At 34.7% G+C, this 24,228-nt stretch overlaps 1 protein-coding gene and 1 long non-coding RNA gene across 2 annotated transcripts in view; one reads left to right on the forward strand and one right to left on the reverse strand.

The window, feature by feature from the left end:
* The window catches only part of LOC126888127 (2-hydroxyacyl-CoA lyase 1), a 784,683-nt gene that overhangs the window by 82,923 nt on the left and 677,532 nt on the right, over nt 1–24,228 (forward strand). The window lies entirely within an intron of this gene.
* On the reverse strand, nt 268–1,450 carry LOC126888130 (uncharacterized). Its single transcript, XR_007699412.1, has 3 exons — nt 1,208–1,450; nt 994–1,150; nt 268–930 (listed from the first exon to the last, which is right to left on the reverse strand). It is a non-coding gene; the product is annotated as an uncharacterized LOC126888130 (long non-coding RNA).

Genomic DNA, 24,228 nt, shown 5'->3' on the forward strand with positions numbered 1-24,228 from the left:
ATATTATTTTCAATCATTTTGTAAACTTTCCTGTTGTGATCTTTTATTATTACATAAGTAAAGAAATAAAAAGACAGCAGTACAACTAATTGTTTTATTTATTATCAATAAACAAACTAAGTAATATATAAAACATTAAAACAAAAAACTAAATTAATAACAATGTAAAAAAAAAACTATAAACATATCTGCTTCCTTGGCCTCAGGTGCCGTTTAAGTATTACGTATCAAGTATTACGCGGGGTCGGGGGGGGGGGGTCAACGTAATATTTAAACACCCATTACAGTGCGTTACATAGGGGGGGGGGGTCTAAAATCGCGTTATGTAATACTTGAACGCTCCCTCAGCAGCACCTTCAGGATTCAATGCCTCCAAGCATGCACGAACATATTGAGAAAATGTATTATTTAAGATAGTTTTTTCTGCTTGAGAAACAAGACTACCTACCATTTTTTATGAAGCAGTGATTAAATTTGAGTGTAATACCCTAATTGATACTGTAAGAAATGAAAACTCACTTTTAAGTACTGAACATAAAAGAAAATGACTAACAGACTAGGTTTTTCTGGAGTTAAATGTGTACACATCTTGTGATGTGTCTGATGTTCATTGTGATGATATGTTCGTCCTCAAATATAATTTCAATAGGTGCATAAGAGACAGTGGAAGATGTTCTGCTGCCTTCTTCAATTTTTAAATTTCCTTTGTAGCCTTAAATGTCCCTTATAAAACAATTATAAGAATTAATAAACCACAAATATATAGACTGACACTATAAACTTGGAAGAATGTTGTAAAAAGGTCCTTATATCAAGGGTGCTCAGTAAAAAAGTGTCTGTTGATTGCAGGAAGGTAAGTTACTTTCTGATGCCTCAATTCTAGCATGAAACTTATTTTTTCCTTTTCTAAAACGATCAGGATCACATCCACTAAAATCAATGAAAAAATTTAAATTTAACCAAAACGTTTTTTGTATTCTTACTACCACTAACTGTTTCTTTTGGTAATTTCATCTCATGGTGCATCTTTGTTTCGTTGCGTTTTTGTAATCTTTATGGACTTTATGCTATAGACTATAGACTATAAAGGAACTCGCAATTTTGCATAAGCTCTATGCCCTAATGTTTTCAATAGATATCTCTATATTCGCTGAAATAATAGAAATTAATAAAATATAGGACAAATCTTTTTTAAATTATTTCTTACCATTACCATAAATATAATTGACTGTACTCCAATACCATATTAAATATTAGAGGTATTTTAAAACTTGAGAATGTTTTCTGTATTTACAAACAACAAATAATTATTTAGTTTGTTTTGACAAACTTTGTCAGTTTTTATTTTTTATGCTGCTACGCTACAGCTTATTGTTCATGTCCTGTGATCGTGCCGTTAACGGCCAAAAAAGATGAATCTTCCTACCGTCAACGTCAACGGCGAACGAAGTTTATAAATCGAAGCATGAGTTTCCCGTAAGACCATCTTTTGACGTTAACGGTGCTGTTGCCGTTCGACGTTGACGTTGAGTTTATAAATAGCCCTTTAGTGCCAGTTTGTTTAATTTCGCTGTGTATCAACTTCAATGGTTTTTCACACAAATCGTCCATTGCCTTCCGCTTAACACCATTACTTAATTTTTGGCGGTTTAACACTGTTTTTGATAAACTTTCATGGGTATGGTTATCACTACATTCGACTACACTGTTAGAAATATTTAAAGTTTTAACAAATGCTTTGCAACTTCTTTCTACACACTGCCAACGTTTGATATTATTAGCAAGCATTTTATGGAAGTTATACTTGTAATTGTCAATAACTAACTTGACTTGCCCTTTTCACTTAACATTTCACTTACTTCAGATTTCTCCATCATGAACTAGGTAATATAACGACATTCAAACTGGAACTGAAGTAATAATGATATGATTCGCACCACCCCTATTTCTTATCATAAAATTTCAGGTAGACTACTAATTACCTACCAACCTTTTCAAAGAAATATATCAATTGTGACTTCTGATACGGAAAAACCCAATCAAATATTGAACAAGGGAATATGAGCTCTAACATCATAATACTTTAGTGATATTATCGTTATAAGTTTAATATATTTTTAAGTAAGAAGTAGTGTTATATAGTAGCATTGTTTAAAAAGACTCATTCTTTTAAACAATGATAGTATTGTCGTATTAGAAAAATACAAAGTTTGAGAAATATTTATTAAAATTTTTATTATTAAAATGTATCAAAGTACCTGTTTTATGAAGGCAACATTATCTATTTAAGCTGACCCTGGCTATTCATTATTATTCATTGTGTACCCAGTAAAGACATTATTCAACTATCTTTTCTAAGAAATATATGGCCGGAGCGAACTTACCTATGCCCCTTTTCTGTGGGGTATTAAAATCTGACCGCCGGAGCGAACTAGTATACGCCCCTTCAGTTGGTTGTAGAAAATTTTAATCTTTTTACAAATCTTTGTTTCGTCCTTAGCAACAATAATCTGTAAGTTAGAAACTCATAGGATATACAGGGCCGCCTCAGCTCTAAATGTTTATAACGAAATTTGCTCCCTTATTTTCAAACCCAAAAATTATCTCGGCTTCAGTTGGTCGTAGAAATTTTTTATTTTTTTATAAATCTTCGTTTCATCTTCAGCAACAATAATATGTAAGTTAAAAACTCATAGGATGTACAGGGCCGCTTCAGCTCTAAATGTTTATAACGAAATTTGCCCCCTTATTTTCAAATCCAAAAATTAGAGGTTTACAATTGTTTTACGCATTTATTTACATCAGAATATGAAAACATAACTCTTTCAAAGGAGATTGGACGTTTCAATAACTTTCTACGATTTTTTTTTTCAAAAAGTTATAGCCTTCGACATTTGACCTCCTGGGATAAACAATTTATAATATCTAAGCAACAAATTCGTTAATCTGGCTTTAAATTTTTTTTATGTTTGGAATCGAAAGATCTTCATTTAAAGCTTTAAAAAATAAAAAAAAAATATTTGTACAATAAATAATGCAATTGTAAAAAACGGTCATTTTGGACATTTCACAGGCTGTTTTGCAATAACCAATTAACCAAATTAAACTTACCGTACCTCAATTTGTAGGTTTTTTAATTTACTACAACTTTCTATTAAAAAGTTTTTCTCTAAAATCAATATCCTAAGCTACAAAATTAAAAATTAATAAAAATTGCAAATTTAACAAATGAAAATCGCAATATAAAAAAAAGCGCACAATATTTTTGGTTACATTTTAGTAGAAGTTATTCCTGGCATCGACCTTTACAATACCTGATAGGTTTCAAAAATTCCTGAATTATATCACGTTTTTTCACCCACAGCCTGGGGTAATAGCCAAAAAAACATAAAAAACTAATTCACCCAGTTTTATTGGAAAAATTTACTGTTTCACCGTATCATTAAAATCTTACAAAAGAAGAAATATCGAATTAAATAAACAATACATAATAGAACTAGGAAGTAAATTACGAATATAAGAGTGCATGAGATACGAAATAAACATCTTACAAGCAAAACTAGATATCGACACAACAAATACATAATGTATAAAGAATTCACCAAAATATCCACTTGAGAAGTGCCTTCATAGAAGAAAAAAGAGAATTTATGAAAATAGAATACTGGACGAACTTGAGGCATTAAAAATAATGCAAGAAAGTAATTCAAGCCAAGGCTAAGACTATGTTAAGATAAGGAGGGGCACATACTGAATACAAAAGAAGAAATATTGAAAAGGTGCGTGGAACACTATAAAGAAATACTTACCATCGAAGTAGAAGATCCAAATCAACCAAACCCAAGAGCAACCAACAATACACCATTAGAGCCTCCATCAATTCAAGAAGTACTGGATGCAATAAAACACCTAAAAAATAATAAATCTCCAGGAAGTGATGGTATATCCGCGGAACTTATTAAATATGGAGGTGCTACCCTTACTAATCAAATATATAAAATAATATTGAGAGCCTGGAATGAGGAACAAATCCTGGAAGAGTGGTGTATTGGAATCGTTTGTCCACTACACAAAAAGGGTGATCAATTGGAATGTAGAAACTATAGGGGAATAACCCTCCTTAATACAGCTTACAAAATATTTTCGAGTATCTTATATGGTCGCCTAAGTGCACATTCAGAGGAGCTTCTTGGAGAATATCAAAGTGGTTTTAGGCCTGGTCGATCAACAACAGACCAGATCTTTGTGCTAAGGCAAATACTGGAAAAAACCAATGAATTCAATATTGACACATACCATCTTTTCGTAGATTTTAAATCGGCCTATGATAGTGTCCTAAGAAATAAATTGTATGAAGCCATGGATGAATTCCACATCCCTGACAAACTGATAAGATTGGTTAAGGCTACAATGCGTAAAGTCGTTTGCAAAGTCGAAATACAGGGCGAACAATCACAGACGTTTGAAACGAATGTTGGGCTGCGACAGGGAGATGCGCTGGCGTGTCTCCTCTTCAACATAGCTCTGGAAAAGGCGGTCAGAGATGCCCGAATAGACAACAGAGGAAATATTTTTAATAAATCATCCCAAATTTTGGCATATACCGATGACGTGGACCTAGTTGCCCGCATAACACGCAAACTAGAAGAAATGTATACCACCTTCTCAAATGCCTCAAAAAATATGGGCCTGAAAGTAAACGAGGAGAAAACTAAGATGATGGCATCAACACCCAACAATAGAGCCAGAAACATCGGTCACCAATTGTCCGTTGATAACTCTACCTTTGAAGTGGTGGACAAATTCACATACTTAGGCACCCTGATCACCAAGGACAACGTCATGACGGAAGAAATCAAGCGAAGGATAATCCTAGCGAACAAATGCTATTTTGGACTGAGTAGACATATGAGAAGTAGAAACTTAAGCCAAAAAACAAAAATAACCATATACAAAACCCTTATACAACCAGTGTTGACATATGGATTGGAGACTTGGACCATCTCCAAGGCAGATGAAAACCTTCTGCTTATATTTGAACGAAGGATCCTGAGAGGCATATTCGGTGGCATCTGTGAAAATGGTATTTGGAGGAGGAGGTACAACTACGAGGTATACCACAGATATAAACATATATTTGGTGGTAAAGACGTAGTATCTCTTATAAGAATAGGAAGACTAAGATGGGCAGGACATCTAGCAAGATCACAGCATAACAACCCTCTTAGAAGAATCCTTATGTCACAACCGGTGGGAACTAGAAATAGGGGTAGGCCAAAACTTAGATGGAAAGATGGTGTAGATGAGGATGGGAGAAAAATAGGCGCAGCAAACTGGCAACGGTTGGCAATGGATAGGACTGACTGGCGTAATAGACTTGGGAAGATCGAGGCTCTTTCATAGGGCTGTAGCACCATTGATGATGATGATACATAATAGAACTCGGAAGTAAATTACGAGTATAAGAGTGCATGAGATACGAAATAAACATCTTACAAGCAAAACTATCGACACAACAAATACATATTATATAAAGAATTCACCAAAATAACAAAAGGCAAATATATCAGAATCAGATTAAAACTTCATACATGATACATTTGTGTATAGACGAAAAGATACAAGATATAAAATTAAAGTGTTGGAAAAGCTATACGAGAGACTTTATAAATTTTTGTAAATCTTGTTTATTTAGTCTAAACATGAATTAAAATTTACAGTGTTCATACTTATTATTTCAAGAATTTTAAGATCGTTTCTAATTATCCATCATCCAGTTAATTTATAAATTATGAAATAGGTATCTCACTATGATATATTATGCAGCAGTAACTATGTTTTCAAAAACTATACCAACCAATCTCTTTCATATTGACTATTTTCCGATGTATTTATACAATTACAACATTATTCACTTGAAAATTTTAAAGCAATGCTGGCTGAATGTCCAAGAAACTGAGTATATTTAGCCTCTTTTATAATATTTCTGAAAAACTTCAACGAATTTGTCTATTTAGCGAAAAAAAATCTAATTCACGCGGTTTTATCGGAAAACTTTACTATTTTACCATTTTATTCACTGTCTTTTTAATCTGTTGAGTAACATCTTTAATTTATTTTGATTTTTAAGAAGTTTTCTAACCTCGTCTAATTACGACTTTTTGTAGAATTTGGACTGGTTGTATAGGATTATGATAGGTGTATGTGTATCTGATAACACAATAATTCCAAAGAGACATTCTTTGTAGCTTAGTGTAAATTGGTCTTCTAATACTAAAATATTATAAAAGATAATAGAGTAAAGCAATACAGGAGACTTAAAAAAGGTTTAAAATCTCATGAAATCTTGTTTATTTAGTCTAAACATGAATTAAAATTTACAGTGTTCATACTTATTATTTCAAGAATTTTAAGATCGTTTCTAATTATTCATCATCTAGTTAATTTATAAATTATGAAATAGGTATCTCTTTATGATATATTATGCAGCAGTAACTATGTTTTCAAAAACTATACCAACCAATCTCTTTCATATTGACTATTTTCCGATGTATTTATACAATTACAACATTATTCACTTAAAAATTTTAAAGCAATGTTGGCTGAATGTCCAAGAAACTGAGTATATTTAGCCTCTTTAACAATATTTCTGAAAAACTTGAACGAATTTGTCTATTTAGCGAAAAAAATCTAATTCACTCAGTTTTATTGGAAAACTTTACTATTTCACCATTTCATTCACTGTCTTTTTAATCTGTTGAGTAACATCTTTAATTTATTTTGATTTTTATGAAGTTTTCTAACCTCGTCTAATTACGATTTTTTTTGTAGAATTTGGACTGGTTGTATAGGATTATGATAGGTGTATGTGTATCTGATAATACAATAATTCCAAAGAGACATTCTTTGTAGCTTAGTGTAAAATACTATAAAAGATAATAGAGTAAAGCAATACAGGAGACTTAAAAAAAATGCTCGAGTGTGAATTTAAAAATGGAGTTACTACAAAAAAGAAGATGGTACATACCTTTGAATATTAAATTTATTTGAAAAATTTTAATTTTTTTTGTAGATTGTGTAGTTAATACTAAAAATTAGTAAGGAAATAAAAATGATTATCAATTAAAAAAATCTTCGGCGTTTGTTCTTAGAGCATGTGAAACATAAAATAATTACCAAAGAAATTACGGTACCTTTAAAAAAGTATTTGAAAAATTTTAATTTTTTTGTAGATTGTGTAGTTAATACAGTGAAACCCCGATAAGTCGGCCTCCGATAACCCGGAAGTCCGGTTAATCCGGACCGATTTTCATCAGACAAAACAACCATTTTTTCGCTTTGACTGGGTTTTTTACCAAGAAATAAACAATATTGTATACAACTGTACGTAATTTAGATGAACTGTGCATAATATGTATTTCATGTTTTTGCAATTATAATGTGTATTTATTTATTATTTAGATGTATTTTAGGAATTTTTACCATATATCCGTCTAACCCGGATCGGCCGCGGTCCCGATTAATCCGACTTATCGAGGTTCCACTGTACTAAAAAATTAGTATGGAAATGAAAATGAATGTCAATTAAAAAAATCTTCAGCGTTTGTTCTTAGAGCATGTGAAACATTAAATTACAAAAGAAAGTCATCACTAAGCTTACATACCCATTTAGTGAGGTATTTTGGCTCAAGTATGTTCGCAAAAGGAGAAAAAGTTGCAAAAGTCATAGTGATTGAAGAATCTGTAAATCCACCGGATAAGGCATTATCCTACAGGGGTATTTCATTGTTGTTGGAGTTCAACCATGTTAAGGCCGTCGATTCCAAGCATGGAAAACGGAAAGTTTACCTTGGACAGATGACTTATTCAAAAATACTGTTATTTAGAGTGTGAGCTTTGGTATAGGACACCCATATAAAAAGCATGGAAAACAGAAAGTTTACCTTGGACAGATGATTTATTCAAAAATACTGTTATTTAGAGTGTGAGGTTTGGTATAGGACGCCCATATAAAAAGCATGGAAAACGCCGTCATCTGTCCAAGGTAAACTTTCCGTTTTCCATTCTTTTTATATGGGCGTCCTATACCAAAGCTCACACTATAAATAACAGTATTTTTGAATAAATCATCTGTCCAAGGTAAACTTTCTGTTTTCCATGCTTTTTATATGGGTGTCCTATATCAAAGCTCACACTCTAAATAACAGTATTTTTGAATAAGTGATCTGTCCAAGGTAAACTTTCCGTTTTCCATGCTTGGAATCGTCTGCTTAACATGGTTGAACTCCAACAACAATGAAATACTCCTGTAGGATAATGCCTCATCCGGTGGATTTACAGATTCTTCAATCACTATGACTTTTGCCACTTTTTCTCATTTTGCGAACATATTTCAGTCAAAATACCTCATTAAATGGGCATGTAAGCTTAGTGATGACTTTCTTTTGTAATTATTTTAATGTTTCAAATGCTCAAAGAACAAACGCTTAAGATTTTTTTTTGAATTGATATTCATTTTTATTTCCATACTAATTTTTTAGTATTAACTACACAATCTACAAAAAAATTAAAATTTTTCAAATACTTTTAATATTTAAAGGTACCGTAATTTCTTTGGTAATTATTTTAATGTTTCACATGCTCTAAGAACAAACGCCGAAAATTTTGTTTTAATTGATAATCATTTTTATTTCCTTACTAATTTTTAGTATTAACTACACAATCTACAAAAAAAATTAAAATTTTTCAAATAATTTTAATACTCAAAGGTATGTACCATCTTCTTTTTTGTGGTAACTCCATTTTTAAATTCACGCTCGAGACATTTTCTTTTTTGTATCATGAGATTTTAAACCTTTTTTAAGTCTCCTGTATTGCTTTACTCTATTATCTTTTATAATACTTTAGTATTAGAAGACCAATTTCCACTAAGCTACAAAGAATGTCTCTTTGGAATTATTGTGTTATCAGATACACATACACCTATCATAATCCTATACAACCAGTCCAAATTCTACAAAAAAAATCGTAATTAGACGAGGTTAGAAAACTTCATAAAAATCAAAATAAATTAAAGATGTTACTCAACAGATTAAAAAGACAGTGAATGAAATGGTGAAATAGTAAAGTTTTCCAATAAAACTGCGTGAATTAGATTTTTTTTTTTCGCTAAATAGACAGATTCGTTGAAGTTTTTCAGAAATATTGTAAAGAGGCTAAATATACTTTGTATCTAGGGCTTTTCGTTTTCCTCGTAATACGAGAGATGTCGCTGTTTTGCGTCTCAAAAGGCGGGTTCATCGCATCGCGATGGTTTGCTTTAAAAGAGGCAGAATGTTTGTATTCCCTTCAGAGTTGTGACTGCATAATCTTCACTGATGATGCATAAGGATGCTGAAATAGTTACTATATGGAGATGGTAGTCCAACTCTGAATCGAATATAAACAAAACCTGCCTTGAACCCTTTTTTATCTTTTTCATTTTTACTCAATTTGTGAGTATTTAGAAACTGTCTTTCGGTCCTTTTCCTAGACGAAGAGAAGGTAAATGCGTGGCCTAAGTGTCCTCTATTTGCTTTCTCCTATTTCGTCGTCTCTATGTGATTATATATTGTAAAATCCGGAGATATGGGATGCAGCCAGAAAGCAGTTTATTAACGAAAAGTCTTGGATTTAAAATATTGTTTATTATATTTTTATTTCAATTATTCTAATTGTTTAAAAAGTAGTAAACTTTGTATCTAGGGCTTTTCGTTTTCCTCGTAATACGAGAGATGTCGCTGTTTTGCGTCTCAAAAGGCGGGTTCATCGCATCGCGATGGTTTGCTTTAAAAGAGGCAGAATGTTTGTATTCCCTTCAGAGTTGTGACTGCATAATCTTCACTGATGATGCATAAGGATGCTGAAATAGTTACTATATGGAGATGGTAGTCCAACTCTGAATCGAATATAAACAAAACCTGCCTTGAACCCTTTTTTATCTTTTAGCTAAATATACTGTTTCTTGGACATTCAGCCAGCATTGCTTTAAAATTTTTAAGTGAATAATGTTGTAATTGTATAGATGCATCGGAAAATAGTCAATATGAAAGAGATTGGTTTGTATCATGGTACAAAGACGTACGATATTGCGCATGCGACTATCAGCTGACCACGTTCTGTCGACGTCACAATGAGAGTAGCCGCTGTTGGAATACATACGTTTTATCCATTTTTTAGCTTTTAATGAGATTTTTCTGAGATTTAAGTTGATTAGTAGTCTTGTTAGTGTGAACGAATTATTATTTACCCCTTAATGTATTGTCTACCAAATTAGTTTATTTAAAAAACAACTAAAGGGTATCTTAAAATAAGTTTGTTGTAGTTTATTATTCTGAGATGTTTGATAGTTTAAAATTTATTGTTTATAAAGTACAGCTTTCTTAAAACTTTTGTAAATGAATGCCGGTAATAAATAAATAAATAATGTACAAATTAGTTTCGAAATTTTATTGGGTCGACAAATTATTGAATTTTACAGAAATTATTGAAATTTAATGATGGATAAAGATATATATTATGTATATATTGGTGATTTGATATACTCTATAAATTATATCCAATGTTCTTAATTACAATTTACGCTATATAGGGTCGGTATATACCTACTCAATATTTTTTCTATGCTAAGTAGTTCAAATTTCAAAATTGCTGTGGTAAGTATTGTATAATATGGTTTATATTGAAGACCAAAGTAATAATTATTATTTTCATCAAATTTTGACCTATCGCAAAACAAAATTCTGACATAAATTCATATTAGTTATCAATAGTTCCGACTGGACGTTTATTAGATAAAAAATAAATATCGTCTTATAGTGACTCAACACCTGCTGGGCATTAGGCAGTAAAAAAAGGTGAAAATAAAATTATTGACGAGATGACAGAAGCTATGAAAACTTTAAAAGTTAAAGGAAAACAATCATTGTTGCCTTTTCAGAAAGGTAAGTTGTTTTGCTTTTAACTTATTCTAATTAAAACTATTTTTTGGAGCTAATAATCAATATAAATGTTATCACCCTTTTCACTAAATTTAATTCCGTTGTTACTTTTAGGAGTAATCAAACCAACAACGCATTAAAAAAGGTTTATTTGGGGATATAAAATCCAAAGTCGATATAAAATATATTCTATACGTATAATCTAAACCAAGATGTAGGTACTTGAGAATTTTTTTGGCAACATGAGGAGGGCTGGTGGCTTACATGACCATCCCGATGCGGTGGAATTTCGCTATCGCGTTAAAAACTATATTTTGGGAAGGAATGAAGGGACTTTATCCGAAGCTGGCAACACAGAAGCTGATGAGGTCAGGGATGGTCCGATCGATAATTTAGGTGAAGTTTTTTATGCAAAATATACTTCTCAGATTTATCTGACGAAGCAGAAAAAGAAGAAGTGGATGCAGACGTCGAAGAATTAAACCAATTACAATATGATGTATTGGAATATGTCAGTGAGTATATCTGCAAGAAATTGGATTTCTGCAAGACTGCAAGAAGTACGGATACTTCCACTTACACGTGGATTGATCAAGTATCCGAAGGGGGCCTAAAGAAACCTCCAGAAGAATTGGTGGAAAAATGCATCAACTTGATACTATATTTAATAATTTCAATGGGTCTGGACTTCAGTTAAAGTCAGGGAAAAATTATTTACAAAGACTGATTGATTTGTCTGAAAAAATTGAATGTGATTACAAAACCAAACACCTGTTCTTTCGGTCTCGCATGTATTTTAGAATTAAGAAATTAAACTTAAAGAAATTAAACACTTAAAGAAATTAAACACTTAAAGAAAATATGAGAAATAAGAGAAAATTAAAAATTGTAACTTAAAGTCTTGTGTTTTATTTGTTTTGTGATATTGTTTCAGACCATTAATAATCAATTATTTTCATCTGTTTACGTGCAACTAAATGAAGGCTCGATTCATAGGCGCCCATACATATGGGTAGGGGGGGCGTGGCTTTTCGGGTGCTTTAAACTATATATTGTCATCCAAAGTATACAAAATGTAATGTGCAACATCTTCACGTCTAGCCCCCCTACAAATTTTTATATGTACGCCCATGGCTCGATCCCCTCCTTAACACTGGCGCCCAATAAGACAAGCCAATCAAAAACAAGCTCGTAAAATGTATTTAAAAAGCGACGAATACAAAGAAATTTTTAAATATAACTCACAAATTTATTTTAGAAATTTATTTTTGTTCATTGTATTGTTAATTAATTTTTTAAATCAAAATAATACGACACCTACATTTCAATAAATCCGAAATAGTTGAACAGAAATTATATTTATCTATTAAAATGACTCTTTATGACCAATTTAAAACTAATTGTGTTCCGAGCGCTGGGGGAATATTGGGGAATATTTAAAATCACTCTCATTGTGACGTCATGCGCGAACTCATCCGAATTTCGGATATTCCGGCTATCGTACCTGGCGTCTTTGTACCATGGGTTGGTATAGTTTTTGAAAACATAGTTACTGCTGCATAATATATCATAGTGAGATACCTATTTCATAATTTATAAATTAACTAGACGATGGATAATTAGAAACGATCTTAAAATTCTTGAAATAATAAATATAAACACTGTAAATTTTAATTCATGTTTAGACTAAATAAACAAGATTTCATGAGATTTTAAACCTTTTTTAAGGCTCCTGTATTGCTTTACTCTATTATCGTTTATAATATTTTAGTATTAGAAGACCAATTTACACTAAGCTACAAAGAATGTCTCTTTGGAATTATTGTGTTATCAGATACACATACACCTATCATAATCCTATACAACCAGTCCAAATTCTACAAAAAATCGTAATTAGACGAGGTTAGAAAACTTCTTAAAAATCAAAATAAATTAAAGATGTTACTCAACAGATTAAAAAGACAGTGAATAAAATGGTAAAATAGTAAAGTTTTCCGATAAAACTGCGTGAACTAGATTTTTTTTTTTTCGCTAAATAGATAAATTCGTTAAAGTTTTGCAGAAATATTGTAAAAGAGGCTAAATATACTCAGTTTCTTGGACATTCAGCCAACATTGCTTGAAAATTTTCAAGTGAATAATGTTGTAATTGTATAAATACATCGGAAAATAGTCAATATGAAAGAGATTGGTTGGTATAGTTTTTGAAAACATAGTTACTGCTGCATAATATATCATAGTGAGATACCTATTTCATAATTTATAAATTAACTGGATGATGCATAATTAGAAACGATCTTAAAATTCTTGAAATAATAAGTACGAACACTGTAATTTTTAATTCATGTTTAGACTAAATAAACAAGATTTACAAAATTTTATAAAGTCTCTCGTATAGCTTTTCCAACACTTTAATTTTATATCTGGTATCTTTTCTTCCATACACAAATGTATCATGCATGAAGTTTTAATCTGATTCTGATATATTTACCTTTTGTTATTTTGGTGAATTCTTTATGTAATATGTATTTGTTGTGTCGATAGTTTTGCTTGTAAGATGTTTATTTCGTATCTCATGCACTCTTATATTCGTAATTTACTTCCTAGTTCTATTATGTATTGTTTATTTAATTCGATATTTCTTTTTTTGTAAGATTTTAATGATACGGTGAAACAGTAAATTTTTCCAATAAAACTGGGTGAATTAGTTTTTTATATTTTTTTTGGCTATATAGTGTAACAACCTAGACATCTTTTTTTCCAGCAGTAATGAGAATTTTTCTAATAATAATAATAATTCTATTTCAATATTTCCATCGTCACTACAATGAGAGTCGTAGATAATCATTTAACTTTACAAAATATTTATCCTGAATAAGATTCAAATTTACATGTCTATCAAGTTTGTTTTGTTTAGGCAAGCAGGCACTAATTCGTAAAATTATTTTTCCTCTTGATTTAATTCCAAAGCATAAACATTCACTGATATACTATTTACTATTTCAAACTGTGAGATATGACTTTGCATATGACTAAGCATTGGAGCTTCCAAGTCCTCGGTTTTCAAAACAGTATATGGATATGACGATGTAAGTTCTTTATTTATTTTAGCTGGATAAAGAGAGCTAATAATCGCCCAATAAAAGCAATTTTGATCATCATTTTTGATATCTTTGTGCCAAATTATGCACAGTTTTTTAGACGTTCAGTCAACACTGCTTTAAAATATTTCGGTAAATAATGGTGTAATTGTAAAAATACATTTGAAACTGGTCAATATGAAGGAGATTGGTTGGTAGCGTTTTTTGAAAGCATAATATCTTAATGAGTTACTTATTGCATTTATAAATTAACTCGATGATGGGTAATTAAAAAATGGGTAATATGTATTGAAAATGTGACAGTATACCTACAACAGAAGACACGATATATTAAAATTTTTAAAATAATAAATATGAATACTGATATCCTGAATCAAGCTGGATGAGAAGATTTAAACTAGAAATTTTAATTCATGTTTAGACTAAATAGTCAAGATTTTTGAATTTGGTGCGCCTCTTGTATGGCTTTTCCAATACTTGAATTTTGTATCTTGTACATACCGTATTATTTTCTTCCATAGACAATTGTATCATAATATGAAAGTTCTAATCTGATTCTGATATCTGTCTCTTTGATATTTTTTAGTGATTTTGTTTATGTTATGTTATGAATTTTTCCATAAATGAATTAGAAACCTGTTTAAAATGCAATTGAAATACCGTACCTTTTTTTTTGAGGTGGGAATCTTCTCAAGACCGTCTGGGAAGGTGTCCCAGGTGTGTCGGATTCGGTCCATCCTATCTGTATCACGGGCCGCCTACCGACTAAACCCACCCCCTCTTTTCTCCAGCCGACGGGTCAGGGACCGCTCTTAGCGAGCATATCTGACCCGTCGACCTTACTCATATCTCCCCTCCGGCACTCCTAGCGTGCATTCCATGAATCAGTTGGCCCCCGGGCCGACCCCCCGCCCACGCCCCGCACCAGGCCAGTCAGCGAAGCGACCGTCTGGCGCAACCCGTGCGCAGGTAGGGCGACAAGGAGGCCTCCAATCCCGGATGAAAATAGCCAGAAGATGTCAGTTGGCAGTTACGAGCAACTCCAGTCGTTCATACTTTCATCTATGCACTCTTTCTCGTCCGCTCCTTCATACTTTATCTCATTCAACTCCAATCATTCATACTTTCATCTATGTATGCTTACTCATCCACCCATTCAATTCGGAAATTAAAATGGGACAGTCTGTGTAGGTCGGATGTAAAAGGTCCTTCCACACTGACTGTCTCAGAAAACGATGCAAGACATAACACAAAGGGGGAAACGAGAGTGAAAAAGAGAAGAAAAGAGCAGAGATACAATGAGAGAAGAGAAAAGAAAGAGAAAAGACATAACGAAAAAGGAAAGAAAAAAAGCAAGGACAGTGAAGAAAGAAAAGATAAACACAGACAGGAAAAACCGAAAATAAAAAATTGTTCGAAAGAAATCTAACTTATGTAAATAACATTAAAGAGGTAAATAAATAAAATACGATAAAATAAATAACTAAAAATATGAAAAAGCAAAATAAGTAAATAAAAAAATTTAAATAAAAAATAAAAATGGGCAGTCAGCGTGGTTTGGATGTAAAGGGTCCCCCTGCTGGCTGCCCGATCACAACACAAACACATTTTAAGAAAATAAATATAAAGCGGTCATCCCGCTTGCAGCCGCCTCTCTTTTTCTTTGTGCTTTATTGTGTTTGTGACGAAGGCAATGATCAGCTCAAAGTCTCGTTTGCTGTCGATAGCTCTATCGATCAGCTCATGAGGCTCGCCTAGTGGAGATCCCAGGCCCAGCTGCAGTTCGGTACGCCCCGCGCGATAGGCAGGGCATACGAACACGACATGCCGCGCGTCATCCACCACACCACACTCGGGACATAGATCGTCCCTAGTTTTCCCAATACGGTGGGTATATTGTCGAAACGATCCATGCCCCGTCAGAAACTGTGTAAAGTAGTAGTTGACGCGCCGATGCCGACATCCGTACCACCTCACTACATCCGGGATCAGGGATCTCGTCCAGGCGGCCCTTCCGACTTCGGCTGCCCATTCCACTCTGCCACGTCTCTAAACTTCTAGCTCTCTCCAGTGGCCCTGAACCTATCGCCCCGTTGCCCCTTCGGTACATTTGGACTCTCTCCCTGGCCAGGATGTGCACCGGCAGAGAACCAGCCACTACCTATAAGGCAATGGTTGATACAGTCCTGTACGCGCTGCACACTCTGATCAGTGGTTTCCTTTGAGCCCTCAGAAGCATGTCTTTATACTTTTTCATCCGGAGGACCTCATGCCACACTGGGGCCCCGTATAATATTATGGATAATATTGATTGTAACATCATTAGCCTCTTCTGGGATCCGGGCCCCCCTATATTTGGCATTAGTTATTCAGCGTTGAGGTCCTCTCCTCCGCCTTTCGACATGCTTCTATCACATGTTGTCCAAATGTCAATCTCTCGTCCAAAGTTATGCCTAAATACCTTACTGTCCGTTGGGGTCTTATTTCGGAGCCTTGATATCTGAAAACTGTATCATCTCTTTTTCTTGGTCCCCTCAAGATTATTATTTCTGTCTTGTCTACTGCTAACTTTAAATCGTTTTTCTCTATCCACGCCGCGGTCTTCTCTATCGCTTTATTTACTTTTTCCGTTATACCGCGACTCATATCATCTTCCACCAGTAAGGCTAGATCGTCCGCGTATGCTATCGCTCTAACTCCTGTTCTCTTGTGAATTTCTAGTACCCCGTTATATAATATATTCCAAAGTAAGGGTCTCAGGACTGACCCCTGGGGTACTCCCGCGGTCATTTGTTTCTTTTTCTTCTTCGATATGCATACGGATCTCTCAGATAGATAGTCCTTAATTATGTTGGACAAATATTCCGGAGCCCCACATTCGCCTATTCGGTTCACTATGAGGCCCCAGTTTGCTGAATTAAAAGCGTTTTTTATGTCCAACAGAACAAGGACCACCCATCTTTTCTTGCTTGTCTTAGCCGCATCCCTTATCCAGGTAGTGGCATCGACTGTCGATCTACCTTTTCTAAACCCATATTGTTGACTAGATAAAACTCTCTCATCTTCCAACATGCCTTCCAGCCTCCTCTTGACAAATCCTTCATAGAATTTACCAAGGCAGTCCAGGAGGCATATTGGCCGATAAGAAGTTGTTGAATCAGGGGGTTTCCCAGGCTTTAGGAGTAGAACCAAGTTCGCTTCCTTTAAGTCCCTGGGAAACTCTTGTTTCTGCAGTAGCTCATTACATATTTTTCTGATCAAACCGGGTTTCTCCGTTGCTATAATCTTTATTGCCTCTGGTGGCAGCCCGTCAGGGCCGGGAGCTTTCCCTGTCTTCATTTCCTGACCAGCGGTTTTTATTTCCTCTTCCGTGAACTCCTCGACCATGGTAGGAAATACCTTAATAAAATTCTGTGGTTCCTTAGTGGGGAAGAGGAGCTCAGCTGATTTCATCCGCTGGTCTTCGTCGAGTCTATATGGGGCCATTATCTTCAAGGTTTTCATTGTAATCATGTATGCGTCGCCCCATATATCCTCGTCCAATGCTTTTATCAGGGTCTGCCACTTTTCCTTTTTCTCTCGTTTTATTTTATTATTTAATGTTTTCTTTAAGTCTTTATATATTTCTTTGAGCTCGAGGTTGCCCTGGCTTCTCGTGTAATTCCTTCGAGCTCTGAGGCATCTCTCCCGTAAACCTTCTATCTCATCCGTCCACCAGTAGGGGGATTTTTTATCATTTTTCTTCTTAACGGTGGCCAACTTTGCTGCATTTTGTAAAGCTCTTCTCAGTTGGTCAAGGTCAGAAATCTCTTCTTCGCTTATTTTTCTGACCTCCGATAGGTACTTGCTTTTATTGAAGTATGATTCTGTGTGACCTATCGTCCGTTTTAATCCCCCTTTAACCTTTATCTCATATTGTATGTAACGGTGGTATGTAAATAATTGATCGTCGAGGACGTCCCATCCGTGCACCTTTCTGGATAGCCCTTCGCTTGCGAACGTGACGTCAATATGTGATTGGCTGGCCCCCTTACGAATGTAGGTTTGTCGTTGTTTAATACTTGGAGGCCAGCCTGGGCTATCCATTCATTCCATAGTTCCCCCTTTTTGTCGTTTATGGGGGAACCCCATAATCTGGACTTCGCATTAATGTCCCCGGCGATCAATATTTCTTTTTCGCTTATGGCGGTGATCATTATTTCATCAACGATGGCTTCGTATCTCATCATAGGGATGTTCGGAGATATGTAGCATGCCAGGAGGCTGAAACCCCTCAACTTGATGAGGATATGATTCCCCCCCTGACAATGCTCTGCACTCCCACATCCCTATTTCTAATGAACACCGCCACATTCTTTCCATTGTCTTGAACCCAACCACCGCCCGACGTAATCTTTATGTTTGGTTCGGGGACGATGAGCAGGTCTATGTCTAGCTTGCAAGCTTGTGCGAGGACAAGGTCGTGCGCTCGACGCGCCCTGCCCACGTTTACCTGCAAAATCCGTATACCAGGTTGATCCTTGAGGTCCACTTTGGTTCAGTTCCGTGAGGTCGTTTCTGCAACGATTCGCGTCTTTCTCTACAAACTAAAATAAATAAATAAATATATATAAATAAAATAAATAAGTTGGTAAAATAGTTAAAATTTGTATAAATAAAATTATTCAATAAATAAATTATATAAATAGGTAAATAGAATAAATAGAATGAAATAAATAAAATAAATAAATGAAATAAATAAACAAAATTTGTATAGATAAAATAATGGGGTGTTTGATTTTCAATACAGTCTATTCGTCGCGAAACTCTGTGAGAGGTGGCCTCCTGTTTCACTGGTGGACTGTATAGGGGCCCACTCCCGTTCTCCAGAAAGCAACCTCTCACCTTCACTGTTCTTTCTATTTTTCTTTTTATTACTCACCCTTCTGGAGTTCCCCATTTCTTCCCCTGCCGTACACCCACGCCCTATAGGCTGGGCATTGCATACGGTCCATCCTGTGTCCCTCTTCTTTACAGGTTAGACAGTATGTCGCACTGCTACACTGTACCGCAGTATGTCCCGTTTTAAAGCAGTTGTAGCAGCACGCTACCCTGCTCTCCCCCTTACATTCGTAGGTGTTGTGTCCATAGTGAAGACACTTGTAACACCTTGTGGGGGTGTATCTTTTCATTATAGGACATGACACCCAGCCTATCACTATCGCATTATATTTGCGTAGTTCCTCCGCTTTTGTAGGGCGCACGGCTGTGGTGGCAACCTGCTCTCCTTGTCCATTTGTTCTTAGCATTTTTATACTTACCTCTTCTTTGGGTATTCCCGTATAGACCTTAATGACATCGTGCAATATTTCTTCTGTGACCCCTGGGTGCAGTTTAGTAATCGTGAAATTATGGTCCTTTCTCCTAATTGCCATATTCATGCCGGACATCCTAGTATCCATTTCCTTTCTTAGCTTTTCAGCAGCTTCCTTCCCCTTTAATTTTACGAGGATATCTCCCCCGTCTGTCTTCTTCATCCTGTCTACTTTAATTCCAATTTTTCCTATATCGATCTTTTGGTTCATTTCCTTCAAGACGTCGGTATATTTCTTCCCTCCAGTTTTGATTAGAAGGGCCTCTTCATGTTCTTGTCTAGCCCCTTTATCCATTTCTTTCCCTCTAATCACGATTTCCCACGTTATATTTTCTCCCCGACCCACGAATTCTAAGGCTTTCCGCACGTTTTCTTTATTTATTTCATTATTTATGATTACACGAATTGTTTCCGGCGGTTCTTCCCTCTCTTTGATTTTCTGCATGGCCCTCTCGGCCATTTCATACATACCTTGCTTCCTAGTTTTTGCTACGTACGTGTACCACAGCCTTTTTCCGGTGGCCATGGAACTTTTCTTCACATTTTCTATATATTCAATGCTTCCCTCTTTACAACCCTCAATAATTTCATAAACATCTTCCCTGATTGTGCGTATGACGCTTTCTACCCCTCCCTCTTTTATATCGTTATTCGTTACTATCAAACATTCCTTCTTCTCTATCGTGTCTTGTAGGCCCCCCTGTTCCTATTTTGTTTTTTCGTATACTTTTTCTTCCCATTTCTTTTTGTATATTTGACTAAAATGATTAATGTTTCCCCCTTCGTTTAGGACTCTTATTATTTTTTCCGTTTCTTTTTTCTGTCTTTCCTGTTTTATTTTGATTTTACATTGTTCGCATTTCGTGTCTTCCTCCTCCCTTTGTGTCGTTTGGTTTTGGGTTTGGCTAGTCTTGTTTTGTATGGTTGTTATTTCCCCTATTAACTTTCTCGCTTTCGCCCTTTTTCTCCTTCTATGGATCCATTAGCATTTAGGATTTCTAGTACCTCCTTTAGCTTTCTTTGGATCCTCTCATTTTCGGTTTCCTCGGAATATGTTAGGCTTTCTTCTCGCTTCTCTTTCTTGAATTTTTCATTTATTTCGAGGCTATCCCCTTTCCTTTTTTTATTTTGTTTTATTTCTTCTTCATCCGCCTCATCGAACAGAAGAGCCGACAAGACGCTCTCTTCTGTGTCTTGCCACTGTACATTCCTTTGCCCTTCTTTTTCCCTTTCGGCTTCTGTTTCTTCCTCTTCTTCTATTTGCACTGAAGAATCATTCTCCCCTGTATCTTCTTCTTTCTCTTCTTCTTTGTTGATTTCCTTTACCGTATCATCCCCTACCAGTGTCGAGTGTTTTGGGGTACACGACCTGTTCATCTTTGGCTGCCTATTATGCCACTCCAACATTTCTTCTTCGAATCTTCTTTGTTCCTCTTCTTCTGATCTGCCGTCTTGCGGCCGTTCTTCCCTATTCTCATGTTTCTTGGTTAATTCATCGTCCTTTTTCACTTGCCTGTAGTCATCTTCCTGTTTTCCTATTTCTTTTTTTGTTTTTGTAGTGTCCATATAAGTTCCACGAGCCGGGACGTGTTACATGTCCGGCGCGGCAGTGCGCCCTTACCGCGCTAAGACTGTATTACTTCGGGAGGTCGCCAGGTATCCCGAAGGCATCGTTTGCGATGCTCTAACCCTCGCATCTCTCATATCTTTGGCACGATGCCTTCCACCGTGATAGTGGGGATTATTTTATTGAGGTTTACTCCTCTAGGCTTTTTATCACGGTTGCCTCCGGACGCAGTGGCAGTCTGTATTCACAGGCTACCTGGAATTTCCGCGTAACTGCTGCCTCCCCTGTCACGCGGGATTTGGAATGGATGTGTGGTAGGAAAGGTACTTTGGTGGGGTCAGACATGGCGGCTACTCGCAGTGGATATGTCGAGAAAGTTCTCGAATAAAGATTTGTGATCGGAGTCCGACGCAGAGCCCCAGCATGGTGCATGGGGCTCCCCCTCGACCTCCGGCAACAATGCTGGAGTGGGCGAGAATAACTTTAGGGATTAGAGTAGTCGTAGGGAAGTTGGAGGGTGAAATACAATAGCTGAAGGCGAAGGCGTCGCAACTGCTCACCTCAGTTGCGACGCCTTTTAGCGTCCAGCGGCGGTGTCCGGCGCTCACCCGGTGCACAGTCGCTGGACGCTGGGACTGTTCTTGGTTTCATCGGTCGTGCTCCCCTCACAGTTTTAGGGACCACGACCGGTCACTCGGCCCTCCCACCGTCGTCAAGGTAGAAATACAGCCCCCGGGAGGGTGAAATTATTTAACTTTACAAAATATTTATCCCGAATAAGATTCAAATTTACATGTCTATCAAGTTTGTTTTGTTTAGGCAAGCAGGCACGAATTCGTAAAATTATTTTTCCTTAACTTGATTTAATTCCAAAGCATAAACATTCACTGATATACTATTTACTATTTCAAACTTTGAGATATGACTTAAAGTTATTGGAGCTTCCAAGTCCTCGGTTTTCAAAACAGTATATGGATATGGCGATGTAAGTTCTTTATTTATTTTAGCTGGATAAAGAGAGCTAATCGTCCAATAAAAGCAATTTTGATCCATCATTTTTGATATCTTTGTGCCAAATTATGCACAGTTTTTTAGACGTTCAGTCAACACTGCTTTAAAATATTCCGGTAAATAATGGTGTAATTGTAGAAATACATTTGAAACTAGTCAATATGAAGGAGATTGGTTGGTAGCGTTTTTTGAAAGCATAATATCTTAATGAGTTACTTATTGCATTTATAAATTAACTCGATGATGGGTAATTAAAAAATGGGTAATATGTATTGAAAATGTGACAGTATACCTACAACAAAAGACACGATATCTTAAAATTTTTGAAATAATAAATATGAATACTGATATCCTATTTCAAGCTGGATGAGAAGATTTAAACTAGAAATTTTAAGTCATGTTTAGACTAAATAGTCAAGATTTTTGAATTTGGTGCGCCTCTTGTATGGCTTTTCCAATACTTGAATTTTGTATCTTGTACATAGCCTATTATTTTCTTCCATAGACAATTGTATCATAATATGAAAGTTCTAATCTGATTCCGATATCTGTCTCTTTGATATTTTTTAGTGATTTTGTCTATGTTATGTTATGAATTTTTCCATAAATGAATTAGAAACCTGTTTAAAATGCAATTGAAATACTGTACCTGGAACAGACTGTATTCATTATAGAATGATTCAGAAAATTTCTGATTGTAGTAATGGCGTTAGTGCAAATAAAGAATTATATCGACACACACATCAAGTTTCCAGATGGTTAGTAAGAATATATTTAGTTCGAATTATTTTAAAACCGTCCAAAGATCCTTCGAAACCAGAATCATACCGGGGTAAATTCTTAGAGTCATGCGTACTAAAAAACATTCGAAAGAATGATTAAGTCATAATTAAAATATTTTCTACCTACGTATCGTGTATTTTTCGTGTTTTTTTTGTATCTTTCGTAAAACAATAAGGAGCGCAAGAAGACGAAAATAGTAAAGGAGCAACATACATTCACCGTGTTAAATCTGTATATATTTAAAACTATATTAGTTTACGAAGCAGAATCCTTATGCAATTTATTATTTATTATTTTTATTGTGAATAAGCCACAATTTTACTTTAAAATGAGTTTATTTTGACCTGTCGATTTCCCTTTCGGAGATCATTCTCATAATACAAATCCGGTAAATGCAATAATGGAATGAAATGTTGTTTGAAATGAAACGTATTTTTTAAACAAAGAGAGACAAGGTAGTCATATAATATGAAATTTGCCAAATTTGCTAATGTCATCATTGGGCATTTAAAACCTGCCTGAATGGACTTGTAGAAGATATAGGTACATTGGTACATGTTGAATTTACGGATCAATGAGGCAATATAACGTTCCTAGTGAAAATAACTAATTGAATTAGAATAAATTGAAATATGATTAAGAATAATGAGTGTATTTGTTTATTTAATTAAAGTCATAAGCTAATAAAAATGTATGATTTAGTTTTAAATTCGATTATTGCTTTTAGTGATAAAAGGTAACATAGTTGTTCTACAATATATTAAGCTATTTAACCACCCGTATATTTGACTTCAATAGGAAAACCTTTATCGGTAGTTGGACTTATGAATATTATTTGGTAATAAAGTAAGAATGCAAGATTTGTGATGAGTACTAGATATATTCAAAGTTAGTTGGAGTTAAGCCGTGAACTAACGAAAAGTTAATTCAATTTTATAAATAATAAAAGCATGTTTCGATATATGTCACACTGAATGTATTTATCCAATTTAAACTATTTACTCACTATTGTTATGTTTTGTTCGGTTTTTATCTGTCAATCACTAAGTTTTACGCTAATAAGCATGCCTATAGCAGTATGATTTTTTTAATGAGATTCGTAGAGGGATATTTGAGAATGGATGTATAATGCTTTTTATAATGATATTCCTCAAATGGTATTGTCTAATATGTCATTTTTGTTACACACAGTTGAAGTTGTTTTTCATATAGATGGATATAGTTTAGCGACCTTTTTTCTCTTAGATATTTTTCTGTCTTTTTTGTTTCTTTTTTATCCAGTATTGTAGCGTTGCAACATGTTAGACTCCCACATTTTTATAGTTTAGTATTTCGATTTTTTGTTTACACATATATATCAGTTCGATTTTTGCTTATATTCGTAACTTGGCAATATGTATAATATGTAATTTTCTCGATCGAATTACTCTAATT

This window comes from Diabrotica virgifera, chromosome 7, assembly GCF_917563875.1.
Source record: "Diabrotica virgifera virgifera chromosome 7, PGI_DIABVI_V3a".
Lineage (NCBI taxonomy): Eukaryota > Metazoa > Arthropoda > Insecta > Coleoptera > Chrysomelidae > Diabrotica > Diabrotica virgifera.